This window comes from Sinohyriopsis cumingii, chromosome 9 (assembly GCF_028554795.1).
Source record: "Sinohyriopsis cumingii isolate HCF-2022 chromosome 9, ASM2855479v2, whole genome shotgun sequence".
NCBI lineage: Eukaryota > Metazoa > Mollusca > Bivalvia > Unionida > Unionidae > Sinohyriopsis > Sinohyriopsis cumingii.
The window spans coordinates 77173834-77200554 of NC_142969.1; the positions used below are offsets into that span (position 1 = coordinate 77173834).

General features: G+C 35.6%; 1 long non-coding RNA gene across 1 annotated transcript; it reads left to right on the forward strand.

The window, feature by feature from the left end:
- The first annotated feature begins 12291 nt into the window (after nucleotides 1-12291).
- On the forward strand, nucleotides 12292-24641 carry LOC149792059 (uncharacterized). Its single transcript, XR_016423260.1, has 3 exons — nucleotides 12292-13162; nucleotides 13674-13795; nucleotides 24527-24641. It is a non-coding gene; the product is annotated as an uncharacterized LOC149792059 (long non-coding RNA).
- The last annotated feature ends 2080 nt before the right edge of the window (nucleotides 24642-26721 follow it).

Sequence of the window (26721 nt, forward strand, 5' to 3'; positions counted from 1 at the left end):
AAAATGTTGGCCATTGTCACAGGGCATAAAATTCATAAAACAATAAAGAACATTCCTTTTTGTTCTACCAAAGCAGCGGAACCATAATGAGTTGATAAAACACAAGGATATTTGTTGTTATTTTGCAAACCATTGCTAATAAAATCAGCTTCAGAAACTATTATTATTGTCCGCCCTAGAGGAAAGATTTTACAAGGTGGAAATCACTGACTGTCAGTATCCCTGGAATGACAACCAGTATGACAACTGTAACTAGTTTGTGCATCAGTAAATAATCTTGAGTAGCCACTGCACCTGAAATGCGTGCAGTCCATTCATCGAATACCTCCTATTCATTCATTGTATAATACACATTTTACTTACTAAGAATACCCTATCACAGTATAAATGTTTAGTCATAAATCGGGAAAGTTTACAACTGTATATGCATATTTATTTCTATTTTAACCGTACTGTCATAAAGGTACTTCTGTGGAGGCTAGTGTGTATATGTCATGATGAAAGCTTATGTCATTAATAGTTTTCTTTCTTTGCTCTTTACAAAAAATCAAAATAATAAGACTTTCGTTATCTTTTGTCAGATTTCATATTTTCTTGAGAATTTTTTTAAAAATGTATCTGGAAAGTAAACATAAAAAATACGATAATTTAAAAAATGAAATTTGGGTCTCCATCTAAAGAATTTATATATTCTTAGTTACTACTCAGTAATTTTTAATTATTCATAAATGATTGTAAGATAAATTAGTTTTACAGTGTAAAAGTGCGAGTTTGCTCCATTTACAGAAGGGTTTACTTGCTATTCTCTTTGTATAATTCTCCCAGCTTTAAACTACAGATACAGAACATTACATAAGACAGCGAATTTCAGTCTTAACCTAAAGCTCGAGGCTGGAGAAGAGGTCACTAAATTACCGTTTCCATAGTTACACACTGGTCAGATAGAGCAGTCTCCCGCAGGTATCATTCCCTATAGATGAATTAGAGGCCAAGTAAACTGCCTTCATTTCATGAGCTATACTAGTGTAGTATAGATGAAATAAGTTTTAAATTGCAAAAGTTGTCTCTTTTGTAACCAAAGTGCAAATCAATAAAGAAATATAATGACATGTAAAATTACATGAACAGCAATGAAGGATCTTTTCACGAGAGTCGCAAAAGATTGAAACTATTTAACGAATTTCATAAATTTCATTTTAAATAAACTTAAATGTAAGATTATGTTATGTGTATCACATGACAGAAATGATATTCAATAAAAAGCATAAAAATAGGTTACATAATTGACTTTAAATTGCATTCGTCATTACACCTTCAATTCATATGTCGTCATGCCGGCATTTGCTGAGTTACTGGGTGTTATTAAACGTATCATATAGTTACGTATGATACTGGAAAATATCATATGGGTATATTAATCTTAAGAGGAGCAACATTGGCTCAGTGGTTAGCGTCTCAGACCTGCGACCGAAAGGATGCAGGTTCAACCCCTGCCATCGGATCAAATCCTCGACCTTATTGGAAAATAATGAGATAACAAGTACATTCTACAAAGACATGGAACCTATTACCTCCACTGAAACGTACGAAATGATCATCTAAATTTGCAACAAGTGATCAGGAGAAGTGCGACCTGTTGAACTCGGAAGTTTGATATGTTACACGTTTAAAAAATTATGATAAACAGTTACCGCATTTTGAAGTTAGAAATGAAACTTTTATTTCTGCCATCATTATATATAAACAAGAAATTATAGATGTAGTAACTAGTCTTGACCTAAACAAAACCGCTGGAACCAATCCAATAAGTAATAAACTTGTACAAGTATAGTTGAAGAAATGTATGTTCCATTGCAAATACATTTAAATAAATCACTCCCAGCCAGCGTGTTCCTAACACAGTGCAAGCTAGCGTATGACATACCGATGTATAAGAAAGGAGATAAAACACTACCGTCTAAATGCAGACTAATTGTTGACTTCAGCTAAATTATATACACTATTCATAAGTCCAACCTTAGAATATACTTCTGGAGTCTGGGATAATTGTTCTATTGAAGATTCGGAAAGATCAGAATAAAGGGGGGAAAATCAGATGGAAGATGCACGGATCGTTCCAGATCTATACCCATTAATTCTTCTAGATAGTCTCTTTATGCGGAAACTGCTTGGTTTGCACAACGAAGGAAAAGGAAGAGATTATGCATTATGTATTCGATTATAAATACTCAAGTACCTAACTATTTAAACGAACTTCTTCCACAAAGGAGATATGAGGCATCTAATTATCGTCTACGTTACTCTCAAAGTATCACACCAATCTCAACCAAACTTTATATTTTCACACGACCTTTTACCATATACGATTCGTCTTTAGAACTCTCTGCCTGATGATATCCGAAATCCTCCAAATCTTTCTATTTTTAAGAAACGTTTCTCTAATTTAACTAACGTGTCATCACACAAGCAGAAAGACATCTTATTGTAGGTGAGTAGTCACGTCACTTTTCAATGATAAATCTAGACTTAACCAAGAAGTGTATTGAAAGGTAGAGCGAAAGAGCTGGGATCTTTGGCATTAGGTAAGGGGCAATAGACAAAGTGTTCAACTTCTTCATTATCATAAGCACATGCACACGTGAAAGAGTTAACTAAATTCACCATGTAAAGGTCGGATTTCAGGAGACTACCTGCTTGTCTAAGTTTAGTATGTAGGATATTAAGGTGACATTTGTCAGTAGCGTAATTTTAGCGTGATGACCCGTTAGTTGAATTAGAAAAACGTTTCTTAAAAACAGAAAGATTTGGAGGATGAGAAACCTATAAACTAATATCAAATGTGTTAACATCGGTGGTTCTTTACAATTGGCATGACTTATTTGGTTATATACAAACCATCAAAAAACGGCAAGGGTAGAAGCGGGTAGCAAAGATATGAAGATCGGTAAGTCGCAAGCAATACCGAGACAAAAAAGGCAACTTTCAAGGTAGCATTTTCACACATTTATATTGACACGGGTCGTTTTAGACTAATGAGAAACCAATGACTGGATATCAAATAGGTCCAAATCTTTGTAGCTTTTTTTACGATTAACATGACATATTTAGCCTTATAGAAAACGATCATGTTGCAAGGATATAGGCGCACGGACAGAGAAATGAAGATGTACTTAATAAGATACATACACATAATTTTTACTGTTTTATTGCTTAAGTATATGCTTCATATTACTAGTATCAGCATCGAGGTATGTGATACCATCGCAAAACAGCAATACTAGAGGCACGTAACAAGGATATGAAGATTGGTAATGGTAAAGTCGCAAAGGATACTGGGTAAAATATATAAACTTTTCTAGGTTGCATTTTCACACATTTCTGTAGGCATAGATCAATTTAGACTGATGAGAAACCTACCAAATAATACCAGATTTGTCAAAATCTGTGTGTGCTTACGATTGGTATGACTTATTCGACTCTAAGATAAACGTTCGTGTTGTAAAGATCTAGGAGCACTAACATTCAAATGATTATCATCGAATTATATGGTACCATCTCAAAGCGGCAAGGGTAGAGGCACGTAGGTAGAATATAGAATATGATGATCCGTTGATGATCCGTAATATCGCAAGCGACACCAAGTAAAAAATATCAACTTTTTTACTTGCATTTTCACACATTTATATATTTCACAGATCAATTTAGACTGATGAGAAACCTATCAATTGATATCAAATTCGTCTAAATCGCGTTTTTAAAAAATTACTAATGTTATAACTTATTTGCCTATATGGAAAACGCTCATTGAGGAAGACATTGAGCGGACATACAGACACACAAAGATGTACTTTATAAGATGCATACACATATTATATATTGTTGTATAGCTTTCCTTATATGTTTGAGATCTATAATATTAAAATTGAAATATGTGGTACCGTGGCAAACTGCAATGGTAGAGGCACGTATAAGTCGCAACCGATATCGAGTCAAAAATACAAACTATTTTATTTTCATTTTCACACATTTCTGTTGGCACATATCGATTTAGACTGACGAGAAACCTAACAATTGATATCACATTTTGCTAAATCGGTGTTTATTACTATTGTAATGACTTATTCACCTGTTTGTTAAACGATCGTATAGAAGACATTAGGAGAAAAGACAGACAAATGAAGACGTACTTAATAAGATACACACACATATTATTTGCTGTTGTACAGCTTTAATTATATTCTTCAAATTTGTAGTATTAGTATCGAAATATGTGGTACAATCGCAAAACGGCAATGGTAGTTTCACGTACCAAGGATATGAAGATCGGTAATGTCGCACCCGATATTCAGTAAAAAGAACAATCTTTTTTATTTTGCATTTTCACACATGTCTATTGGCAGAGATCGACTTAGAATCATGAGAAACGTATCAATTGATATCAAACTTGTCAACATCGTTGGTTGTTTGCGATTGGTATGACTTATTCGCCTATATGGAAAATATTCGGTTAGGAAGGCACTAAACGCAAGGACGTACAAATGAAGACGTACTTCATAAGACGCATACACATTATTTACCGTTGAACAGCTTTTATTATATGTGTCAGGTTTATAGAATTAGCATCGAAAAAATGTGATACGATCGCAAAACGGGAATGGCAGATGGACGTAGCAAGGACACGATGATCGGTAACGTTGCAAGCGATACTGAGTGAAAAATACCAACTTTTCTATTTTGCATTTTCACCCATTTATATTGGCACAGATCTATTTAGACTGATAAAAATTTATCAACTGATATCAAACGTGTCAAAATCGTTCTTTGCGATTGGTATGACTTATTCGCCCATATGGAAAACTTTCGTATAGGTCAGATGTAGGCACACGGAAAGACAGATAAAGACGTGCTTAATAAGATACATACACATATTTTATAATTATGTACAGCTTTAATTCTATGCTTCAGATCTATAGTATTAGCATGGACGTATGTGCTACCATCGCAGAACGGGAACGGTATATGAACGTAGCAAGGATATGAAGATCAGTAAAGTCGAACCCAATATTCAGTAAAAAGTACACTTTTTTGTATTCTGCATGTTCACACATGTCTGTTGGCACAGATCGAGTTAGACAGATGAGAAACCTATATATTAATATGAAATTTGTCAAAATCGGTGTTTATTTACTATTGGTATGACTTATTCGTGTATATCGAAACCGTTCGTAGAGGAAGGCATTGGGCGCACGAACATACATTATGAAGACGTACTTAATAAGAAGATACATAAACATATTATTTACTGTTGTACAGCTTTAATTATATGCTTCAAATCTATAGTATTAGCATCCAAGTAGGTGCTACCATCCCTAAACGGGAAGGATGGAAGCATCAAGGATACGAAGATCGGTAAAGTCGCAAGCGACAATGAGTCGCAAATAGCAACTTTTTTATTATTCATTTTCACACATTTTTTTTAATTATTTTTTCTTTTTTTTTTTTTTTTTTTTTTTTTTGCACAGATCGATTTAAACTGATGAGAAACCTATAAATTGATATCATATATGTCGAAATCGGTGGTTGTTTACGATTGGTACAACTTATTTACCTATATGGAACATGTTCGTGTAGGAAGGCATTTTGGCGCATCGAAAGACAAATGAAGACGTATTTAATAAGATATATAAACATGTTATGCTGTTGTTTAGTTTTAATTTTATGCTTCAAATCAGTAGTCAGCATCGAAGTATGTTGTAAACTCCCCCTCCCCTTAGTATGCAACTGCAAGCACACTTTGTCAAATGCTAAAAGGCACTAACTTTCTTGAAAATTATAATAATCAAAAAAAATTCCGGATTCGTATATTATAACGTTATAATGCGCTTTCATTTTCCGTCAGGTGGGTCTCCAGGTCGAGTTGTTATGAACAACAGGAAACAGTATCGTACATTCTTTGCTAAGCGATCGCTCAGGTGGTGCAGTGTCTGTACAGAGCGTTCGCCTTGGATGCGAGAGGTCGCGGATTCAAACCCCTGCCGAATCACACTAAAGACATAAAAATGGTACTAGCAGCTGCCTCTTTTGGCGCCCATCATTAAGATATTGGTGTGAGGATAATGTGACTGGGTGGGACAAAATGCTGTATGTTTGTGGCATGATGCCACATTGCTAGACATCATTATAAACTGTCACAATGCAGACATGGTAGCGATATGATTGCATTTTTTTTTAAAGCTACGTTAAAAATTACACACACACACACACACACACACACACACACTTTGCTTAGTTATTTGCTATTTGAAGAGATGGAATATTGTTCATATTTCAACCGCTTTTTATTAATGATCATCGATGTGACCAACATATACGATAATAATACTCCCGATGATGATGATGATGGTTGTTGTTCTGATTTCTGTATTACTACTGCTCCATGGGTATATTATATATCGAACTTGAAAACAGAAGCACTACCAGCAATAAAGCAGCTTTGAAAACAAATCGCACTTAATCGATATCAATATATATTGACATCAAAATGAACGTCAAATGCTCTGTGCAACTGTATCGAAATGAACTATTACATGCTGGGTTTTTTTTTTCTTTTTTTTTTGGGACAGTTTTAGACCGAAAAAAGTAGTACTTCAAGGCTCTGTCTATGGTATAAATATGTTCATGTACACTTTTCCATTGTAACTTTAAGTGTATAGACTGCAAATACGATGAAGCACAAATCGAGGACGTCGAGTGTTAGCATTTGGAACAATGTTACTACTTCGGTCGAGAAGGATAACGACCTATATATGTATTCCTGCCCACTACCATGTAGGATGTATCAAACTGTATATTACTCAAGCGCTCTTTGTCGAGCGTGCTGGTGTGTGTGTACAAAAACAAATGGAATATAATAACTTTAACTGAAATATATACAATTAAATTCTATATAAAAGTGATGCGGCACCTGGGAGTAAAGCAAAAATGGAAGAAACAAATTTCCGGATCGCTACTATCAACAGCAATGGGATAGACAAAGCGAAAGCAGACAAAGTAGCCAAAGAAACAAACTTTGGTGTAATAATGATACAAGAAACACACTATAGAATTAAGCCAGAGTTCGAAATTTTAGTAGAAGACAAACTTAACGCAATAAAGATATGCAACAATTTTGCAAATAATGATATTAGAGTTGGTTGCAACAATAATATTTTTAAAAAGCTGGGAAAGGTTTGAGGAGGGGGGAATTTTTTAAGGGACGGTTGCTACGTGTTAAAATGTTTAATTGGCATATTATAAATGTGTACATGCCAGCTAATAGAAATAAGAAACTAATTTTAAAGAAAACTTATACACCTACCTACAACAATATTCGATGGAAAATCTAATCATAGGGGGAGATTTCAACTGGGTAACTATAAATTAAACCAGTCTAGCAGGATTGATAAATTTTACGGAAATTTTTATGATCCATTAATATATATTAATACTGCAATAACCAACCAAAAGCTATCAGACCATTTCATGCTCACTATTGACCTAAAAATGAAAAAAATAGAAAAATGTGGGTCAGGACTATGGAAACTAAATAATAAGATTTTAAATGACAAAGAATATGTCGAAATAATAATTAAAAAAAGAAATTGAAACCGTCAAAAATGAAGAAAATATTAATATAATAATTGATTGGGATGTTTTAAAAAACAAAATAAAGGGAATAAATATTCAGTACTCAAATAGAGGGCGGAAAAACCCCAGAAAAAAAAGACAAACACGAACTCAAATTAGAACTAAGCAAAACAACAAACGACGATGGAGAAAGAAAAAAAAAAACGATTGACAGACAAAATTAAAATCGTTGAAGAAGACGAAAATCAGGGGAGAATAATAAGGGCGGGAAAATTTACAGAGATCTACAACGAGGCAAAAAACGTATATAAGCGAGAAGAATTTAGAAAAGGGGGTGATACAATTTTAAACAATATCAAAATAAACAATGTAACCCATACTGTAAAAGAAGATATCCTAAATAATATTTCCAAATATTATAAAGAACTATACACCACACACCACACAGAACATATACTTCAGCACAATCGACAGCTACTTAAAAAATGTCGACTGTGAGATGACATCAGCAGTACATAGAGACCAATGTGATGATGTCATCTCAGATGAAGAAATCACAAAAAGTATATCAACACTCACAAAAGTCACCAGGGAAAGATGGACTCATCGTGGAATTCTACCAAAAGTTCCACGGTGAACTGACGCCGATCTTAAACGCTTTGTATAATAATATAGTTTTAAGTAAAAATAAAATGACTAAATCTATGAGGGAGGGAGTTATCACAATTATATACAAAGGGAAAGGGAATAGAGACGAGATTAAAAACTGGAGGCCTATATCACTTTTAAACACGGACTATAAGATTTTAAGTAGGATTTTAACAAATACAGTAAAGGGTAGGATAAACAAGATAATTAATGTAAATCAAACTTGTGGGGGAGGGATATACAAAACAATATTTTAAACATTAAAACTATAATTAACTACATAAATGAAACTGGTATGATGAGTGCTATGGTACTCTTCGACCAGGAGAAAGCTTTCGACTGATTTGAACAAAACTGTATAAAGAATGTTTTTAAAAAATTTGGTTTCGGACCCAATTTCCAAAATGGACCAAAATCCTACACTCTGGGATAATTAAACGGGAAATGCACGAAAGAATTTGAAATACAACGATCAGTGATACAAGGATGTCCACTATCAATGCTAGAATACGTAATGGCAATATAAATCCTACGTCACACGATAAGAAACAACCCAGATGTGCAAGCAGGGGCGTATTAACCATTAAGCAGACTAAGCACGTGCATAGGACACCAGGGCCAAAGGGGGCACCACAAAGTTGAGAAAAGGGTGAAAAGAAAGAAAGAAAAAAGAATGAAGATTTGTAAAAAGAACTGATACAACTAGTGCAAATTGATCATGATGTTCTGTTTCTTGATCATGGTACACCCTAGGGTTATCTTCTCAGGTGTACGTGGAAAAGAGGGGCGCGCCAAGATTTGTCAGTGCTTAGGGCACCAGTGAGCCTTAATCCGCCCCTGATTATACAAGGCATACAAATACCAAACCTAAAAAAGAATTAAAAAATGCTCTAACATGCATATGATTGCAACATCTTTATAAGAGAGGGGAAATGCTATAAGCGTCGGGTTCCAAAATAAACCACAACAAGCACGAAATCTTAAAAATAGTTAACTGGAGGGGCAACCACCCTGGATTATCGCCCCCCCCCCCCACACACACACACTTACTGAGAGACACTGTAAAGGCTCTAGGGGTTTACTTTGGTAATAAAAAAAAGAAGCTGTAGAAAATTATGAACATATTATCAATAAAATAAGAGAAAATGTGAAAATCTGGCCATGGCGCCATTACCTATCATGGAGCGGGCCCAAGTGGCCAAGACTTATTTATACTCAAATATTAACTACATAATTAAATCCATAGATATGGATAATACAATTTTAAACAAAACAGACAACGAAATAATAGATTATATATGGAATCATAAAATACATCATGTAAAAAAAGAGACATTATATAGGGCCAAAAGTAGAGGGGGCTTGGGGTTGCCGAGCCCTCTACTACTATAATTAACTAACATAATCAATAGATTAAAAAAAAAATGCACTCAGACCCGGCTACAGCGTGAGAAGCACCGTACATCTACTGGTTCGGCTTCACCTTGAGAAACCGACCAGAGATATACAAAAATAACAAATTAATATAAAAAAATCGAAGTGCCACGCAAACATATGAGAACTAATTTTAAAATATAGAGACAAAACAGATTTATGCAAAATTTAATAAGTAAAAGTCACGCTTGGATTAGGGAGGAGGTAACCAAAAATATAAAATGTAGAGTAGAGCAGGACAACTGAGGGGGTAAATTGGACAAAAAATTGGAAAAATTGGGGAAAATAAGATCTGTCAAAACACAAAGTATAATTTTTAAATACCTGCACAACACCTGGCTAACAGGCGAAGAAACAATCAAACATCGTATGCTGAGGATAATGCCGAAATGCCCTTTATGTAAAACAGCGAACTTCACCAAACTACATACGATTGTCCAATGTGATAAATCTAAACATAATAGGATAAAGTTAATAATGAAAATTTGCAAAAAATATAAGTATAACAAAAATAACATTTTATTCATAGATTTAGACTACGAAAACAAAATCGTTCTAAAATGTATAGACTATATAGTAACTACGATGATATCCTGTGGACTGGTGATAAAGATTTTTAAATAAGATACGTGGTAAAAATAAGAATATTAACCACAACAAGAACTCAGTACGTCTTACGACGAATAGATACTTACCGTCAGGTTGATATAACGCAATTGATGTTGGAATTGGGGGAGAGAGGGGGAGGGAGGAATAGGTATTACAGACCGAAGGGTCGCGTAGCGCAATTGCGAGCTGATGCCATACCCATACCCCCTCCTCGCACCCCACAACAGCCATATTTCAAAGAAAATTTCAAATTCTATTTCAAATATTTCAAAGAAACCCATATAACTTTTTTTTTTAAAAGAGAAAAGGGAAGAAAGGAAGAAAGAAAAAAATAAAAGAATTTTGTAATTTAATTTTTTTTCTTCTTTCTCTGAAAGAAAATTCTAAAGACATATATAGGAAGGGATACAGGGAAAATATAAGGGGGAAGTAAATGGCGATGACATCATGGGGCTAAGTCACAGGGCTCAGTGAAGTGCATAGGCCCATCATGAGTCTTTGAAAACACCCAATGTAGAACATAAACAGACAAAATAAAGACACAAATACATACTGTATAACACTTAGTTTAAAACCCTACTAACTTCTCCCGCACTGCATGGTTGACCACTATAGAATAATGTGGTCTCATAAATACGTTTGGATCTTTCAATAAAGCATAATCAGATAAACTAAATAAAGGAGGCCTAACGCGACCCAGGAAAAACACATAGAGAATAAAGAAGCGTGAACCTTGGATCGAGCGTAACCTACCTATCAACATCTTTAAAGACTATTATGAGGAACGACACATATTATCACTCGAATAATAAAATAGGAAATTATTTTTTTTAAACAAAGTCTAAATAGTACACCATTCCATCGTCAAAATTAGAAAACCATAAAACAAATTAAAAGATACAATATAACATCATAAAGGAAGAAATACAACTGGGAAAGATATTTGATCTATACTTGCTGTCTCAAACATAAAGAAAATATAGCATACACACAATATAACACCATTACATATAGCAAACACTGAGACCTAGGCGACATATAGCAAAGGTTACAAAACATTTCAAGGGAATGAACTTCGAGCAAGGTGAGGGAAACCAGACTCGGACGAACAACCCTTTAGATAACACTATGGAAACATAAATACCCCATCAAAAATTCTAAAAACTAAATTTTTTATATAAAATTTTGTTTTAATAAAACGTAGAACACATCTGAGGGGGAAATACACAAATATAAAATACTTTTTATTTTTTGGGGGAAATGGGGGCATCTGTCCGTTGCCCCCCCCCACTCCCAAAAAAGTGTGTGTGTGTGTGTGTGTGTGTTATTATACCCATTACATTACTTGCAAAATATATATGGTGCTGACATTTTCGGCAAGAGGGAGACCTACCGATATTCTGCATATAATTATTTTAATGTTTTTCAGAGCGAGAGTATTGGGGCCTGATCTGTTCAATATATTTCTCAACTGATACAGCAGGTATAATCAGAGGCGTAGCGGGGGGGGGGGGAAAGGGAGTACATATGTCCCCGGGCGCCAAGGTACAGGGGCGCCAAAATGAGGCTTACAACGTTACATTATAATAAGTAAACAAGGGTAATATTCAAAAATGTGATTAAACGGGGAGGGGGCTGGGGCGCCAATTTTATAGTTCGTCCCCGGGCGCAAAATATCATAGCTACGCCTCTGGGTATAATAGAGACCCCCCCCCCCCCCGAGTTTGCCACAGAGCGCTCGTGTAATATACGGTTTAATACAAAATACATGATTGTGGGCAGGAATATACAAAATTTGGTCGATATACATGACCGTTGGTATCTATTCAAACGAGGGCCATGAAATACATTAGCAAATTCCTACAGTATTTTAAGGCAGGCGATTACGAATTATTTAAACCACGTTTTTCATCTGTCACAGATTTTATACTCATTTTGAAGTGGCTGCTTTATCTCGAGGAAAACGAGCGGTAAGTGTTATACAAAACAAAATCTTAATAGCAATTTGATCACTTTTGCGTCATTTGACAGTAAGAATAGTAATAAATAGAGGATAATTTCTTTTCCTACGTTAGGCCTAATACCTGGTATGTTTTTTAGTGTGGTACACACACAAAAAACAACCCCAAAACAACACTAACAACATTTTAAAAAACCCACAAAAACGAGTGCCGTGCCGAAGCCACGGGCTAAAATGCTTTATTATCATTTTTTTTTATTTATAGCATCAATCACAAATTGAAATATATACAGTATTAGCGTTGGAAAAGAAAGTTTTCTTTTTGTTATATTTTTTTTCTCACCCTAGCGAAACACTTTCTGCAAATGACCTTAATAAAGAAAAATAATAAATTAACCTAAACCACTTTGAATGTCGACCGTATCTTTTATTTACACGGCATCATGCGCGGAAGAAAATACCAACTGAACCGGGATTTCAGACAGCAGATGAATTGAAGTTGATTCATTGAACATCATTAGCAATTGTACAATCAAACTGATGCAACAATGAAAAGTGGAACTATGAAAAATCAAAAATGTTAGATTTGCGAAGGATTTATTCCGAATCATTGTCTGCTAATAGAGAATTCATGTCAGTTGCTGTGTCAGCGATGCCCACACAGCGCGCCGTCCAAATGTGAAGTTGCGTTTTGCTGACAGACATAACACTGTGCCATAATTTATCTGATGGCATGTAAAGAAGCTGCTTAAATTATAGTATTTAAAAGTTTCTTCATTTTGTAAGAGCTCAAGAAATTAATTCTGGTTTGAAAGACAAGATGACGGTAAAACTCAGAAGACGTAGCTGTACAGTACCGTTGGTGTTGGAGACGTCATAATAAAGGTAACTGCGTTAACTTCGCTTTTTGTTTGGTAATTTGTTGGATATTATCTTTTGCTGATCTTCTTTGAGCTTGGAGTAAATTTTACATTCTGAACATTTTTATTTGCACTTATCTGCTTAATATGTATTGCTGGGATATCATATAGAATATGAAGTCAGTATAATGGTACTATATTACATATTTGAATGATAAAAGACTGGTAAATGATATAATGATAAACTACAAAATAAATAATTTGCCCAATATCCCAAATATGTTAATTAAAACAAACATTGAATGTAAATTCAGATATAATGAGCAGTTGTAAGAAGTAAGAAATAACATTTTATCCATTGAGCCTGTTATGTGTTATCATCATCAGTTTTAAAATAAACACATGGAGACAAGTTTGCTTAAATTCTAAAATTAACACACACACACACACACACACACACACACATATGGTATTTTAATCTAATACAGAAATGGTGACATTGATATATGCAGACCAATAGTTTTTTTCTTCTACAGATATAAATTAAAAAGCCTAATTCTGAGAGTTTCACCTACAACATTCATGATGGGAAAGGGCCACTAATTAAGAGCTGACATATGTGGAAGAAAAATACCATCCATGTTGAAAAGGGCTAGAGGTAATGTGAGAAAACATAATTTATCAATCTTATTTAACATTATTGTTGATATTTTATCTCAACTGGTCAAAAGGCTAAGTGGGTTTATGTAATGGTCCAGAGTGTGTTATTTATTTCACATCCCCTTCTGTCTTTCAACAGTAAGAAATTAGCTACTTTGGAGTCCATAGTTCTGATCAATTTGTTTATATAAAACTTGGTTTTGGGCTTAAATCAACATCTTGGATAAATCTAATAATGAGCAAAATCCAAGTATATACATGTGATCATGTATAAGATTAGTTGAGTTTTTTAACCAGCCTAAAAGCCATACTTCCACAATATAGGCTAAAATCATTAAGTTGTCCTTGAAGTTTGATGAGTGTTAACCATTAATAATAATAAGGTGATCTTTCATCTGAGTATGTTACCACCGCATGCAATATTTATACATGTAGTGCAGTTTTTACTAAACGTAGAATACATGCTTATATAAATGAGATCTAGATTGAAGAAGTGAAGATGCATACAAATACATGAGGTTATAACCACTACTGCTGATTCAAGTTTGATCATGCTTGGCCATTGGGCTTATAGAGTCAAGTTTCACAATGATGCTTATTATGAGTGTGATAAAGGTATGGTAGTGAAGTGACCTTGCATCTGATTGGCAGAGTTTCTTATGATTTGCACAACAGTGTTTATGATCCAATTTAGATCTGACTTGTTTAATTATTTGCTTGTATGTCTGAGGCTATAAGCAAAATCTATGCATATAATGTGGTGGTTCTACATCTCACTAGCCATTCTTGCTACTGCTCTTAAAACTATTTCTCATTAATTTCATCAGACTTGGTGAATAGATTTATCTCATCAAGATATAGCAAAAGAGCAATTTTGTAAAAAAAATATTCATTCATATTAAACTCAAATTCTGCATCTGATTGGTTGACCTTGCAAATACTATAAGGGCTATATTTCTGACAAAAAGATTATTTTGATCTAATGTAGCAGAAATGCTTATATGATCAAAACATTGAACATATTTGATGACAAATAAGAAATAGTTTTTCATGCAAATTTGATAAACATTGATAAATCGGTTCATATCATTAAAAGCTTGGAAGAGTTTGATTACATGTGAGACCATCACATATTAATCATTCTTTATTTAGAGAATTATTTTTGTCAGGATTTAGTAAAATATGTAAAATCAATATGGACTGGTTTTGTTATGTACAGCAACACTAGTTGTTTACTGAGTACTGAGGGAATTGGAGTAAGGCAAGGGTACATTGCAGTAGGTAACCTGGTTGACTTGATAACAGGATTTTAACACAAACATTTTTATCAGGAGTCTAGCATACTAACCATTGATTCACTGCAGATCCTGCCCCCATTAGTTACCTTTTAATACATAAAGCATTTGGGTTTTTTATGTCACAAATCCCATAGGGATTAAAATTAACATCATAGGTCTCACTGGATAGTTTCGTATTTTGACATCCCTCTAATTTTTAAGGTAGAAGGCATGAACCTAATTATCACAAGCCTAGCATTTATAAATTTACACATAAGCTAAATCTATAATGTGGTTCAGATTTACTTTGAGTTAGGCATGGAAATAGGTTGGCTTGTTGGTGACTGCCTGTCACAGTTAGATGAGCATTGGAGATCATATGCGTAACTTAGTCTGCAAATGAGCTGCCGACTTTTATTTGTGTCTGCTACAGAGGTAAATATAAAAAAATCTTGATGGTAGAGGGGTGATGAAAAGTATGCTAATTTGTTATAGTACTAGTGAACTTTATTCATGCATAAGGCACATACTGATTCTTTTAGTTGCCTTGTCACAGAAAAATATTGAAAATAGCTATTTCTAGTAAAAAATGAATGTAAAATGTACCTGCATCCTTTGACCCTACCAGAACCAAACTAAAAGCTCAAATTTGTGCAGCTGCTTTTGCTCATCACAAACATAATTGGGAGTATAACTGCTAACCCTACCCTCTAGCACACATTTCATTCATTCATTGGATTAAAGTCACGTGCACCTTTCGGTATGTGCGACTGTTTAGTTTGTACACGCTTGTGTACTTTTTGAATTTAGCGATTAACTTATACAATGCCCCCAAGCAAGCAAGCCGAAGCCCAGGTGCCCCAAAAGGTCCCGCCCAGGCTCTCATCGCTGCAACCTTCTCCATCGTTGTACTCCGTTGGTGGTCTGTTTCTGCATCCTGCATCTCCTTCCTCTCTCATTTCAGGCAGTAACCGAAGCACACCAGCAGCAGTATTATGAAATTTTCGTTGCAATCAATGCCCAGTTCCCTATATTTATTGGGCTATTCCTGTACTATCTTGCCAAACATGTGATTGTCACATACGCTTCAGATATTCCTGAGTTGTGAATTTTCCTATCTTTTGTAAGGTCTATTAAATTTTGTGTACTTTGCGTACTTGAATTTTCCGAAAATTTTTTCACATCTAGTAGGCTTTTAGTAGCCCTTTATTTTGTTTTGGAGATCTCAATTTGGTTAAGTATTTCGTACGTGTGGCTTTAAACCAATCAGTGTGTTTCAGGGCCAGTAAGTTGTTGGTCAAAAGAGGGCTTTCGTGGGTCAGAATGAAAGCCCTATGTGGTAAAATTTGTTTGTAAAAAAAGAAAAAAAAAAAGAAAAGAAAAGAAAAAAAAGGTGGGTAGGGAGTGTGTATGCTATATTTGTGTGATGGCTATAGACATTTTTGTTCGTTTTTCTGCTTTTCCCACATATCCCGACAACACACATTCACGCTCACTTTCTCATTCACACTTATAAGTAGATGTGGGGGGGGGGGTGGCCTTATTTCTTTTGTTTGATTTCGGGAAGGCAATTCTTTTCATACTGGGGGGTGGGGGTGGTTTGATTATTTGAGGCATACTCTTTTCATTGTTTCTGCCTTCATTCCCCAAGGTCTGCAAGTGTCCTGTTCTTTCTTCTTTTACTGCCTTAGGACGTTTAACTTCATCCTGTGCCTTTTCCTGCTCTTCTTTATTTCAGCTCTTTCTGCCTTATCCCGTGTCCGTTTCTATTTTGGTCTTCTCGTCCTTTTGATACTGCCATGTTCGCCGTGAGATGTTTTCTTCGAGGGAGGTGGTTTGATTGCCTTTGTTTCCCTTCGCTTTGACCACTTGGCTATTTACCTGTTATTTTTGTTTAGCTTAGCTATTTGTGATTTATTTTAATGTATATTTTTTTTATTTTTATTTTTTTTTATTTTTTTTTTTTTTTTTTGATCCTACGGGACCTAGCATGCCGTTATAATTCCGAAACAGTGATTTTGTAATATTTTGTCCTTATCTGGTTTTTATTGTTCGGGTTATGATCGGCTGTGCCAGTCTGTGAACCCACGATACCGAGCCGGCCATCACAATTCCCAAACAGTGATTTGTAATATTTTGACTGGTCTTTGATTTACTTTTTAATATTTTTTTTTTTTGTTTTTTTTTTTTTTTTTTTTTTTTTCATTTTTTTCTTTTTTTTTTTTTTTTTTTGAACCTACGGGGCCTAGCATGCCATTATAATTCCAAAACAGTGATTTTGTAATATTCGTCCTTATCTGGTTTTTATTGTTCGGGTTATGAGCGGCGGTGTCAGTCTGTGAACCCACTAGCCCGAGCCGGCCGTCACAATTCCCAAACAGTGATTTGTAATATTTTGATTGGTTTTTTTCTTTTTTGGTTCGATCTTTTAGGTTTATTGGTTTTAATTTCTTTACATGGTCTCTCTTTATACCCAACCCTTCATTCGGTTTAGATTTGTCCCCTTTTGCCTATTTTGTTAATGAATGTCATGATGTTATTATAGGTCATTCCTATGTTATTGTTTTTTGCCACAAGTAACTCCGGGTATGTCCACCGTTCTCCTATTTGTTCCTGTTGAGATTTTAGTTCGGCCCTTTCCTGGTTGTATTTGGGGCATATATTTATTAAGTGTGCGATTGTTTCTGGAGTTGGGCAGTAGGGGCAGTTTTCGGTTGGTCCCCTTTTTATGTGTTTCCCTGCGCATCCTGCCAATAGTGTTTTACCTGTTCTTATTCTATTTATTATTGTTATATCGTATGGATTTTTGAAGGTCGGACTTTCGACTTTTCTACTTACTTTTTTCATCATCATGTGTATTAGACTGTTTGCATCCGATTTTTCCCATAGCTCTTGCCACATGTCATTGATCTTGTCCCATGTTATTGATTTCAGTGACGCTGTATGCTATATTTTGGGCTTTTGGTTCGTTTGTGGCGTTTTTTGCTTCTGCATCTGCTTTGTCATTGCCTGGGATTATGGATGTGAGAGGGTATCCATACGAATTCAACGTGTTTGTTGTTTTTTTCAATCTCTTTAAGTAGCGATCTTGCATGATTAATCATATTAGGTCTGCTCTTGGATTGGTCTGTTGCTAACGATTGTAGTACACTGTAAGAGTCGCTTAGAATGACTGCCTTAGTTGTGGGGTATGTTTTGACGTATGTTAATGCCATTAGTATTGCCATGAATTCTACCGTGTATATAGCGCATTGGTCTGGGAGTCTTTTTCCAACGGCGACATCTAATTTTGGGATCACTATCCCTGCTGCAGTTTTATTTGGATTTTTGGTTTTTGATCCATCTGCGAAGATTTGCGTGTATGTCTCGTATTTGTTGTCAATGTACGTTAGTATTGATGCTCTTAGTCCTATCGGGTCATTTTGTTTTTGTCCTAGTTTACGTAAGCTAAGATCTATTTGTGGTGTGGGACAGGTCCACGGGGGGTCTGGGTAGTACCTTATTTTTTCTGGGTTGATATTTGCGATTTGAAATTTCCTTTTTAATTCTATAATTATTTTCCCACTAGGTATTTTTTTATTTTTTCCTTTTGTATCGAATGGTTTGTCGCATGCTAAGAGGGCTTGTAGCGTGAGGTGGTTGGGTTGGTGTATTGATATTCGAGTCGAGTATCGCAGCATCAATTCCTTCCGCCTTAGGTCTAGCGGGGGTTCTCCTACTATTATTAAGATATCTTGTGTGGGGGTACCATTTAGGACGCCGGTGCATACCCTTAGCGCTTTTGATTGGACTGTGTCTAGTTTCTTTAGTAACGTGGCGTTCGCCGCTCCATATACCTGGCAACCGTAGTCCAATTTTGCTCTTATAAGTGCTCTATATAGGGTAACGAGTGTTTTTTGATCAACCCCCCAATTCACCCCTCTGAGGTTTCTGTGGAGGTTGATGTCTCGTTTGCACTTCGTTACGAGTTCTTGGATATGAGCTGCCCACGTGAGTTCGTGGTCGAATACCATACCTAGGAGTGTCGCTTGTTTTTCGAATTTGATGGGTACCCCCTTTAGGGTTAAGTTTGGAGTGGGTGGGGGGTGGCCACCTCCCGGATTGAAAACTATGCCTACTGTTTTTAGAGGTGACAATTTAAATCCCCATTTATCTGTCCAATTTCCTATATCGTTTAGTCCTTTTTGTAAGTGCTTGGTCGTTTCTCTGCTGGCTGGGTTGCCAGTTTTCCATACGGCGCTGTCATCAGCGAATTGGGATAAGTCAAGGTGGTTGGGTTTTACCGCTGTTTCCAGGTCGTTTATCATTATATTAAATAAAGTTGGGCTGATTACGCTTCATTGTGGCGTGCCATTTTCCAGTTTGTATCGTTCGGAGTAGTCTTGTCCTAGTCTGACTTGTATCTTTCTATCGGTTAGGAAGTTAGCAATAAATTTGTATATATTGCCAGTTATTCCGTATGGTTTAAGTTTACTTATCAGTCCCTTAGTCCACATTAGATCATATGCTTTTTCCATGTCTAAGAAGATGGCTGTAACATATCTGGATTTTTAAAATTTTTCTCTAGATGCTAATTTGACAGCGGTTTCTAGTCTCATGAGTTGGTCTATTGTGCTTCGGTAGTTGCGAAACCCGCTCTGTGTATTAGCTAGTAGTCCTTTGCTTTCTAAATGGTATTTCAGCCTGTTGTTTACCATAGTTTCCATTATTTTACATATATTGTCTGTTAGTGATATGGGCCTGTATGATTTTATATTGCTTGAGGGTTTTCCAGGCTTAAGAATCGGGACCACTACTGCCTTTTTCCATCTTATAGGTATGGTACCGGTTTCCCATATTTTATTAATGAGGTTAAGTGCAATTGTGACAAGTTTTTTGGGTAGGTTCTTGTACATTTCATACCCCAAAGTATCCTCCCCGGGGGATGTGGTCTTTTTTGCCGGCGAGGGCCTTTCTCCATTCGGCTTCTGTAAACGGAAGGTTTAGTGGGCCGTCATTATTTCCTGCTTCCTTTATGTTGTCAGAGTTGCTTTCCTCAAATTGCCTTTTATGATTTTTAAACTTATCCTCTAAGTTGGTATTGCTACACATGTTGGCGAAATAGTTTGCGAATAATTCTGCCTTATGTTTGTTGTTTTGTCCAGGTATGTTGGGGGTTATTGATTTAGTTTTGCCTCTCATTTTTTTAATTCTTTGCCACACCTCCTTCGATTTTGTGTTAATATCTAGTTTTGAGCAGAATTCTCTCCATGAGTTTTGTTTAGCTATCATAATAGTTTGTTTGGCAGTTTTTTCCTTTTCCTTGTAGTAGTTAAAGTCCCTATTATTTTTAGTTCTTTTGAATTTGTTTAGAGCTCTTTTTTTCTCTTTAATTGCTATTTTACATTCATTATTCCACCAGGGCACCGTGGGTTTGGGTGCTACTCCTTTAGTTTTAGGAATTGTTTCTTGGGCCATTGTGTTAATGGTTTCTATTAATTTGTCATTAAAGGTGTCAATGTCCCGGTGATATATGGTTTCTGGGTCGATTGAGTCACCTATCTGTTTGAACCTAATCCAGTTGGCCTGTTCGTATTTCCATCTTGGTGTGAAGGACGCTTTATTTTGAGGTATTCTAATTTGTATTTCTATATTTATAAGGTAATGGTCACTTCCCATAGGGTCGCTTTCATCAACTTGCCAATCAGAAATGCCTGTTAATCTTGGTGTGCATAGAGATAGGTCTATTGCTGATGTGTGGCCTGTTCTGTCATCTATCCGGGTGTGCATTCCGTTGTTTAGAAAAACTAAGTTGCATTTTTGTGCCCATTTTTCTACAATTTTTCCTTTAATGTCCGTCTTTTGACTCCCCCATAGTTCATTGTGCGCATTGAAGTCCCCGCATATTACCACCCATTCTCCACAGTCTTTAATCATTTTGATTGTTTCGTCTGCACTTAAATTGCGCTGCTCATTTGTTTCATAGAGGTTAATGATTAGTACCTGCTTAGTTTGAGCGGTTATTTTGACTATCTGTATTTCGAAGTCATTGGGCGGTCTACTATCTGTTAATTTATGCATTTCTGATGTAATTCCATCTCTAACAAAGGTTGCTAACCCCCCTCCTCTTGCTGTGGGGGATCGATGCTTTAGGTATTTGGTGTTGTAGCCTATGATGTTTGGGATACGTGAGGTATCATTTAGGTGGGTTTCCTGTATGCATATAACATCTGGTTTTCTTTCCTGTTCAAGTATTTTGTTATTTAGTTGGTCAGCGTGGGCCCTAAGGCCGCGTGCATTCCATTGCCATATTTTGATTTCTGCTCTGGAATCCATCTCTAGTGCAAAAAGTCTTAATAGTTTGTTTAATTTACTGTTGTTTTCGTTTTATGCGTGTTTCCTACCAGTGAGGGTGCTACCTATTTATTTTGTTTTTGGTATCCTGATTTTTGTTTTGGCCTGCTTATAGTTTACCCCATGGGAGATCATATATTCGACTATTAGGGCTTCTCTAAGAGCCCTGGGGCATTCTGCGTGGTTTGGTTTGTGGTTACCACTACAGTTAGCGCAGTGCTGATTGGTGGCGCTACATGTTTTCCGGTCTGGGTGGTGAAGACCACATTGATTGCACCGGAATAGGTTTCCGCAACTCTTAGAGTAATGCCCCCAATTTTTGCAGTTGCCACAGAACCGTGGTTTGTTTTTGAAAGCAAAAATTTTTTTAGCCTCGAGTTTTTCGGCTATTTTGATAGTTTCTGGGGTGGCGCCCTTAAAAAAGAGTACCACTGCAGTGCTATCCTTTCCCCTTCTTGTTTTTAGGCGGATTGCTTTCTCTACTTCCTGTCCTTTACTCCTTATGTAGTCTACTATTTCATTGGTTTTATTTTGAGTTGATACGTATATGACTCCTTTGTTGTGTGTTTTTGGGGGGTTTGGGTCTATGTGTTGTTTTGTTCTGTTGTGTCTAGTGACCTGAACATTTATTTGGTCTATTCTTTCAATTTCCATATATTTGGCAATCTGTTGTTCAGTGGTGCATTTGATTATCAGCAAGTCGTCTCTAGTGCTTTTAAGCGTGAATTCTCCTTGGTGATGTTTGTTCAATTGCCATGCTATGGTTTTAAAGGCTAACTTCGTTATTTTGGAATTTACTCCCTTGACGAAGAGAGTCAGTTCAGCGGGGTGTTTCTTGTTTTGGATATTTTGCAGACTGGTCTTTTTTCCCCTGGTGTTTGTCTCTTTAGCTGACTTTGTTTCGTTGTCCATAACCAGCTTGCTGGGTCTTGTATTCTGACAGTTAGTGTGTTCCTTATTCTTTCTAACTGGTATTTGGGATTTGGTTTTCCTATTATTCTTACCTTTTGTTGAGTCGTGTGTGACTGCTTTATTTGTGGTAGGGTGAGGGCGTTCTGTTTCATCTAGTAGGTTCTCAGTTTGAGTCCCCTGGCTGCTAGTGTTTTTAACCAGCGTGGTCTGGGTTGTTTTTGTGCTTGTTGAGTATTGTTCCTCAGTTTGGGTACTCATGTCGGATGTAGTTTTGCGGTTACTCGGTAGATTGTCCACATTCTCGTTTACGCTTGGTGACAGGTAGAGTCTACTCATCGAGTCAGTTGGGGTCGAGTTGAAAATTGGCGTTAAGAACTGTATCTGTCGTTTTTCTCTTAGGGGGGATGAGACTGCTTCGGAGTAAGTTTGCCTTAGTTTATCTGCCTTTAGGTTGACCAGGCAGCTGAGATAACTATTTGATGATGTGACATTAATTTTGTTGTTATCCATCTTGAGTTTCTTTATTTGATGTAAGGTATATATGACGGGATATTTCTTTAGTTTTAATCCTGGGTTTGTTTTGATTTCTTGCAATTTATTTGAGTTTAATTCTAGCTTAAAGCTATCTGTCTTAACTATACTTTATTCTACTTAGTACTATGAAAAAGCAACAGCTGTAAGGGGATATGCAAATAGCTTTTATTCTGATTTGTGTAATTAATTATTATATTACTATTATCCAATTTAAACTTATTGAAAATTATTTTCTAGCCAAATGGTCAAAGTAAAAGGTTTTACTTACCCCGATCCAATTTTCTTTTTAAGATCTTTAGAGTTTTTAAATACAGCCTTCTAATTATACAAGTTTCATTACATTGGTCAATAATTAGTCACATGTGATGACACTTGTAACTAATCAAACCACAACAACTGAGAGCAGACTAAGCACTGATATTTATATGGTACAGTGGCAATATACAGTCTGTCTGCCGCAACACATGAAACAAACTGGACAAATCTGAAAGCCTTGAATTTGACTTTATTTATCTGTATGGTAGAACAGAACCTGAGTTGAAAAGCTTTTAAAGAAAGACCTTGATATCAAACCTAATAATAACTGCAGGAGTTATATTATGGATAATTAACCATTCTCTCAGTTTCAAACTGGGCATTCCATCCCATGGGGTTCTAAATGTAAACCAAGTGTAACTGATATCCTAATGAACTGTAAAGACCATAGCAGCACAACAGCAGGGGACCAGGTATGTCCAGATCCAGAAATCACAGACCAGTTTCAAACTGATGATGAACCACATAAAAATTACACATCTGCTAGAACTTATGTTATGAAGATAACTTAAATTGCATTATTATTAATCCTCCTCCTCACATTCATCATAATTGAGATGCATCATATATGTTTTATTGTAAAATAGTTTATGCAACATAATTCAGTGAAGACCTTTGCTGCCAATTTACCAGTGAACCATTTGTTTCAATGAACATATTTTATGTTGTAACAAGGAGCATCATTTAAACATTATGATACACTTATCATACCTGTATATGAAATCTTAATACTAACACTTATACTTGCAATACTACTACTAATAAAAACACCTGCATTGATAATTTGATTATGTTCAATTGGACTTGTATCTAAATGATCACCAGCTGTATGAAAAGACATATTTTAATATATAGATATTGGATGGAATACTAGTTACCACAATTGAATAGTCATATGATAAATGATATATTATTTTAAACAATTTATATTTGCAGTGAAACATACTTTTACATTATTTTCACTTAAATTTCATTTATAGAGCAGTATACTCTGCATTCATTAAATTACTGAAATGGTTATAATACAACAACAAATACTGCAACTTCCAGAATCACAAAAATCAAAAGATATAAACAAAAACTTCCCTACATGTATCAACAGTTGTCACTTAATAGACAGAACTCTGAAGATTTAGAATAGGATGTTAACAAATTAGGTATTCAAGTTAAAAAGAAAAAAATACCAAGTAAGCTTACTACCAAAAAATCAAACAATAACAGTGAATTTTAGTACATTCCCAGGAAACAGAATATATGATTTTTCTTAACTTGATCTGATACATCTTAAATCTATAGAAAATGATTCATATTGTATGACTAAAATATTATGTAAACAAAAATTCCATCACTTTTTTCAGATGCAACATGCATACCCCAACCCATCCTTCTTGATCATAAAGTATACCAGCATTCCACTATAAGATGGGGAGCTGTAGTGGCTCAGTGGTTAGCTTTCTGGACCTGTGAAATAAGGTAGGTTCAAATTCTACCATCAGACCAACCTGGGTTAGCTACCATGGTGTGTCCTTGGGCAAGGCACTATACTTAAAGTGCCTTGGCACTAAATAACTTACTTGTGTTGGTTTACCATAAAAGGCCAAACCAAACACAAAAAAACAACAACTTTAAAATATGAGTTTTGTCAATACTAAGTAATTGAAAATCATACTGAAGAAATGTTTTTGTTAATACAGATTAATGGATCTAAAAAATCTCTTTCTTCTGCAGGAGTTTAAAATGTTAAATTAAAAAGGTCATGGTACACATTGCTTTGTTCGTACACATCAGGCTCCGTAACCCATATCCAACTAAAAATTTTAGTAGAGTCTGAATAAAACGTATTTTAATCTGGATGATAATATTCTTTCTCCATTCATATATTACACCACCAAGATTGATCCAAATAAGATTACATTTTACTATAACACTGAGGATGAGTATGCCTCTTAACAACTTACAAATGTGGAGAGAATGGAGTTAAACTGAACTTTGATTTCTTTTCAACCATAGCACAAGATGATCATTTATTATGAAAAAACCTGAATAAAGTTGGAGTTCATAACCATGACAGTCTTGATACAATATAAATTCAATATATTATTGTTGTCTTGAGGTATAGTTCTGTATATTACAATCTCACACAAGATCAGGGTATATTTTAGTACCATACAGTTAATTCGGGATTGTATTAATACCTATTCTGGTGAATGAACATTAAATAAGATTTACTATTTTGGAACCAGTTGCAATAAAGTTTACTAAACAAGAGAAAATATGACTTTACTATAATATCTAAAATGTAAAATCTGCAAACAGAATACTTGCTTGACTTTACACTTCAACTATATCATAATATTTATTTGAAATGAATTTATACAAACGGCATTAAATTTGGTTTCAGGCTGGTAATGACAATGGTAGTAGTGAATAGGGACGGTCTAGGGACTAGGGAACTTCCATGTTAAAAAGGGTATATCCACTCTGGGGACTATGTAATTTAACATGGGAGAAAAAAAAAATATCCATTCTAGGGACAAGGGGAATTTAACACGGGAGAAAGAAAAAAAACTATTCACTCTAGGGACAAGGGAAATTGAACATGGGGAATAAATCGTGGGACTGTCTTGGGACTAGGGGAAATGGAACAGGGTCGGGACCCTATTTTAATAAGGTCCCGACCTGATGGGTCTATGAAAATGGAACAGGCGAAAATTGAAACAGGGAGGGGTCTCTATTTTTTTATTATTTTTTTAAACAAAAAAATAAAAAAAGGGGTAGGCAATTGAAAGTCAAGATCTTTTCGAGAGATAGGAATGGCCCTGAAAAGGGCCTTTGGTTTTATGTTAATATACCCTTAACATAAAGGGCATCTGTGACATCTTCTTCTTGACCTTAGGCTGTGCCTGACTGCAGGACCATAGATTAAGACTCTTTTGAGGCATCCTTGATGCTCCACATAAGATTCTTCGCATCCACAGGCTGGTGTCTGTCCTGTGGATAACTGTCCAGTTGGATCGGACATACATTGATATGTCCGTCCGGAACATCATCGAAGACACAAGCGTTGAAGATTGTACATCGGTCCACATGTTGGGGTGCTGAGTAACAGGTGAAGGAATGCAGTGAACTGTGCTTATTTATAGGGGGAGGAAGGATTGAAACGGATTGAGTTTGTTGACCAATCCAAACACGCGTTACAAAATTCAGTCAGCCCACGTCCAATCCGAAGAGAGCAGTCTGTGACGTCACATAGTCTATATAGATTCGCTAGCGCCTGTGCGTAGTCAATCTAAGCGACAGTTTTTCAACATGACGGAAACTCAGAAAACGATCAGTTTGGGTGCACTGATGGTGGAGACTACCCAAGGGAACCCAGACTTACTTTCAGAAGAGGTGAATTGGGATTTTGTGGATTTTTTTACCTTGCAAGAATTTGTTCCTGAACCTTCGTCACCTTCTCCTTCATTACCGCACATGGAAAATTTTAGACAGAGACAGAAAGAAGAATTGGAGAAATTTATACAACAGCAAAAGGAAGCGGAACAAGCTTTTC